Here is a 5,716-nt window from a genome sequence, read left to right as displayed (position 1 = left end):
CTCTCCATTTGGCAAATCGGACCACGATTCCATCTTGCTCCTCCCTTCCTATAGGCTGAAACTCAAACAGGAAGCAACAGTGGTGAGGACGATTCAACGCTGGTCTGACCAATCGGAATCCGCACTTCAAGATTGTTTTGATCATGCAGATCAGGGATATGTTCAGAGTAGCTTCAGAAAATAATATCAACACATAAACCGATACGGTGAATGAGTTTATCAGGAAGTGCATAGGAGATGTTGTACCCACTGTACAATTATTAAAAGTATTAAAACCTACCCCAACCAGAAACCGTGGATAGATGAGAGAATTTGCACAAAACTGAAAGCGCGAACCACCGCATTTAACCAGGGCAAGAAGACTGGGAAAATACAAACAGTGTATTTATTCCCTCCACAAAGCAATCAAGCAGGCTAAACGTCAGTATAGGGACAAAGTTGAGTCCCAGGTCAACGGCTTAGACATTAGACGTATGTGGCAGGGTCAACGGCTTAGACATTAGACGTATGTGGCAGGGTCAACGGCTTAGACATTAGACGTATGTGGCAGGGTCAACGGCTTAGACATTAGACGTATGTGGCAGGGTCAACGGCTTAGACATTAGACGTATGTGGCAGGGTCAACGGCTTAGACATTAGACGTATGTGGCAGGGTCAACGGCTTAGACATTAGACGTATGTGGCAGGGTCAACGGCTTAGACATTAGACGTATGTGGCAGGGTCAACGGCTTAGACATTAGACGTATGTGGCAGGGTCAACGGCTTAGACATTAGACGTATGTGGCAGGGTCAACGGCTTAGACATTAGACGTATGTGGCAGGGTCAACGGCTTAGACATTAGACGTATGTGGCAGGGTCAACGGCTTAGACATTAGACGTATGTGGCAGGGTCAACGGCTTAGACATTAGACGTATGTGGCAGGGTCAACGGCTTAGACATTAGACGTATGTGGCAGGGTCAACGGCTTAGACATTAGACGTATGTGGCAGGGTCAACGGCTTAGACATTAGACGTATGTGGCAGGGTCAACGGCTTAGACATTAGACGTATGTGGCAGGGTCAACGGCTTAGACATTAGACGTATGTGGCAGGGTCAACGGCTTAGACATTAGACGTATGTGGCAGGGTCAACGGCTTAGACATTAGACGTATGTGGCAGGGTCAACGGCTTAGACATTAGACGTATGTGGCAGGGTCAACGGCTTAGACATTAGACGTATGTGGCAGGGTCAACGGCTTAGACATTAGACGTATGTGGCAGGGTCAACGGCTTAGACATTAGACGTATGTGGCAGGGTCAACGGCTTAGACATTAGACGTCAACGGCTTAGACATTAGACGTATGTGGCAGGGTCAACGGCTTAGACATTAGACGTATGTGGCAGGGTCAACGGCTTAGACATTAGACGTATGTGGCAGGGTCAACGGCTTAGACATTAGACGTATGTGGCAGGGTCAACGGCTTAGACATTAGACGTATGTGGCAGGGTCAACGGCTTAGACATTAGACGTATGTGGCAGGGTCAACGGCTTAGGAAGCCGATTCTAGGTTTAATTTTGGATTGGAGATGATTGATGTGAGTCTGAAAGGAGAGTTTACATTCTAACCAGACACCTAGGTATTTGTAGTTGTCCACATATTCAGAACCGTCCAGAGTAGTGATGCTAGTCGTGCGGTCGGGTGCAGGCAACAATCGGTTGAAGAGCATGCACTTAGTTTTACTAGCATTTAAAAGCAGTTGGAGGCCACGGAAGGAGTGTTGTAAGGCATTGAAGCTTGTTAGGAGGTTTGTTAACACAGTGTCCAAAGAAGGGCCAGAAGTATACAGAATAGTGTCATCTGCATAGAGGTGGATCAGTGATTCACTAGCTGCAAGAGCAACATCATTGATGTATACAGAGAAGAGAGTCGGCCCGAGAATTTAACCCTGTGGCATCCCCATAGAGACTGCCAGAGGTCCGGACAACATAACCTTCGATTTGACACACTGAACTCTATCTGAGAAGATGGTCGTGAACCAGGCGAGGCAGTCATTTGAGAAACCAAGGCTATTGATTCTGCCGATAAGAATGCAGTGATTGACAGAGTCGAAAGCCTTGGCCAGGTTGATGTAGACGGCTGCACAGTACTATCTTCTATCGATGGTGGTTATGATATCATTTAGGACCTTGAGCTTGGCAGAGGTGCACCCATGACCAGCTCGGAAACCAGATTGCACAGTGGAGAAGGTACGTTGGGATTCGAAATGGTTGGTGATCTGTTTGTTAACTTGGCTTTCAAAGATTATAGAAAAGGCAGGGCAGGATGCATATAGATATCTATAGCAGTTTGGTTTAGGATAGATATAGGTCTATAGCAGTTTGGGTCTAGAGTGTCTCCACCTTTGAAGAGGGGGATGACTGTGGCAGCTTTCCAATCTTTGGGGATCTCAGACAATACGAAAGAGAGGTTGAACAGGCTAGTAATAGGGATAAAACAAGATAATTTTAGAAAGAGATCCAGATTGTTTAGCCCAACTGATTTGTAGTGATCCAGATTTTGCATCTCTTTCAGAACATCAGCTGTCTGGATTTTGGTGAAGGAGAAGCAGGGGGGCTTGGGCAAGTTGCTGCAGGGGGTGCTGAGCTGTTGGCCGGGGTAGGGGAAGCCAGGTGGAAAGCATGGCCAGCTGTAGAAAAATGCTTATTGAAATGATAGATTATCGTAGATTTATCGGTGGTAATAGTATTTCCTAGACTCAGTGCAGTGGGCAGTTGGGAGGAGGTGCTCTTATTCTCCATAGACTTTACAGTGTCCCAAAGCTTTTTGGAATTAGTGCTACAGGATGCAAATTTCTGTTTGAAAAATGATTGCCTTAGCTTTCCTAACTGACTGAGCATATTGGTTCATGACTTCCCTGAAAAGTTTCATATCGCGGGAGCTATTCGATGCTGATGCAGAACGCCACGGGATGTTTTTGTGCTGGTCAATGGGAGTCAAGTCTGGGGTGAATCAAGGGCTATATCTGTTCTTAGTTCTACATTTTTTGAATGGGGCATGCTTATTTAATATGGCAAGGAAAGCACTTTTAAAGAGCAACCAGGCATCATCTACTGACAGGATGAGGTCAATATCCTTCCAGATACCCTGGCCAGGTCGATTAGAAAGGCCTGCTCGCTGAAGTGTTTTAGGGAGCGTTTGACAGTGATGTGGGGTGGTTGTTTGACCGCGGACCCATTACGCACGCAGGCAATGAGGCAGTGATCGCTGAGATCCTGGTTGAAGACAGCAGAGGTGTATATAGAGGGCAAGTTGGTCAGGATGATATCTAAGAGGGTGCCCATGGTTACGGATTTATGTTTGTACCTGGTAGGTTCCTTTATAATTTGTGTGAGATTGAGGGCATCTAGCTTAGATTTTAGGACAGTAAGGGTGTTAAGCATATCCCAGTTTAGGTCACAATAACAGTACTAACTCTGAAGATAGATGGGGGGCAATCAATTCACATATGGTGTCCAGGGCACAGCTGGGGGCTGAAGAGGAAACATTGAGAGACTTGTTTCTGGAAAGGTGGATTTAAAAAAAGTAGAAGCTCAAATTGTTTGGGCACAGACCAGGATAGTATGACAGAACTCTGCAGGCTGTCTCTGCAATAGATTGCAACTCCGCCCCCTTTGGCAGTTCTATCTTGTCTGGAAATGTTACAGTTAGGGATGGAGATTTCAGGGTTTTTGGTGGCCTTCCTAAACCGGGATTCAGACACGGCTAGGACATCCGGGTTGGCAGAGTGTGCTAAAGCAGTGAATAAAACAAACTGAGGGAGGAGGCTTCTAATGTTAACATGCATGAAACCACGGCTTTTACGGTTACAAAAGTCAACAAATGAGAGCGCCTGGGGAATAGGAGTGGTGCTGGGGGCTGCAGGGCCTGTGTTAACCTCTGTTAACCTCTACATCCCCAGAGGAACAGAGGAGGAGGCATTGAGTGATGATGAGTGAGGTTTAGTCTCGAGGCACCAGTTAAGCCAGGTGAGGTCACTGCATGTGTTGGGGGTGGAACAAAAGGGCTATCTAAGGCATATTGGGCAGGACTGGGGAATCTACATTGAAATAAGACAATAATCACTAACCAAAAACAGCCATAGACAAGGCATATTGAAATTAGGGAGAGGCATGTGTAGCCGAGTGATCATAGGGTTCAGTTAGTAGCACTAGATGAGTCAGGGAGCCAATTCTGTAGTCGCTGCTACGATAGGCGAGCTGGAGACACGGCGATTCAGACAGCTAGCGGGCCAGGGCTAGCAGATGGGCATCCGGCGACGTCTCAACCTATGCAAAGAGGCACTGAGTTTGAAGGTAGGCTTTGAAATACATCCACAGGTACACCTCCAATTGACTCAAATGTTGTCAATTAGCCTATCAGAAGCTTCTAAAGCCATGACATCATTTTCTGGAATTTTCCAAGCTGTTTGAAGGCCCAGTCAACTTAGTGTATGTAAACTTCTGACCCACTGGAATTGTGATACAGTGAATTATAAATGAAATAATCTGTCTGTAAACAATTGTTGGAAAAATTACTTGTCATCCACAAAGTTAGATGTCCTAACCGACTTGTCAGAGTTGTAATGTACACATGTAATAACACATATGTGTCGAACTGCTTTACTTTATCTTGGCCAGGTCGCAGTTGCAAATGAGAATTTGTTCTCAACTAGCCTACCTGGTTAAATAAAGGTGAAATACAATTCCTAGATGGTGAAAATGTCATAGTTCTTCCATGGCCTGCATACTAACCAGACATGTCACCCATTGAGCATGTTTGGAATGCTCTGGATGTGTGTTCCAGTTCCCGCCAATATCCAGTAACTGAGCTTTTATTAAAGAACAAATTCTTATATTCAATGACAGGGGCAGAATGACAGATTTTCACCTTTTCAGCTTGGTGGATTTGATCTTGCAACCTTTTGGTTACCAGTCCAACACTCTAACCACTAGGCTACCCTGCCGCCCCAATTTAAGAGGAGTGGGACAACATTCCACAGGCCACAACTCTATGTGAAGGAGATGTGTGGCGCTACAAATGGTGGTCACACCAGATACCGACTGGTTTTCTGATTCCCAGTCATGTGAAATCCACAGACTAGGGCTTAATGAATGTATTTCAATTGACTGATTTCCTTATATGAACTGTAACTCAGTAAAATCGTTGAAATTGTTGCATGTTGCATTTATGTTTTGGTTCAGTGTAAGTTCTGTTAAGGTGTTCTAGAATGCATTCCATTCCATCGGAGGAAGTGTAAGTTCTGTTAAGGTGTTCTAGAATGCATTCCATTCCATCGGAGGCAGTGTATTTTCGGTGTATTTTCAGTGTTATATAGTGCAGTAAAAGTCAGTCACGTGTCATTGCGTGTTTTGATTACAGTATGTTCCTACCCAATAGTATTTTACAGGACACCATTAACACCTTGGAACAGCTTAACATTCCTTGGCTCATACAGGAGCTGTCATGACTGTTGTCCAGAGTACATGGCTCAACGTAACTCACAATGTATCACTGGTTCATCGCAGCCCCTCCTTATGCTTCAGGTTCACCGCAGTAGCTACCCAGTCTTGTTTTTTATTTATTTATTTAACCAAATTGTCAGTCAAATGTTAATCAAATAAATGCCTGGTGAGGCAGTGAAAAGGAAGAGTCTGTTTACATTGTAACAGTGAGGAGGAAAACAGTGCGTTA

Source organism: Oncorhynchus kisutch, linkage group LG12 (genome assembly GCF_002021735.2).
Source record: "Oncorhynchus kisutch isolate 150728-3 linkage group LG12, Okis_V2, whole genome shotgun sequence".
Taxonomy (NCBI): Eukaryota; Metazoa; Chordata; class Actinopteri; order Salmoniformes; family Salmonidae; genus Oncorhynchus; species Oncorhynchus kisutch.
This window is presented reverse-complemented; position numbering follows the sequence as displayed.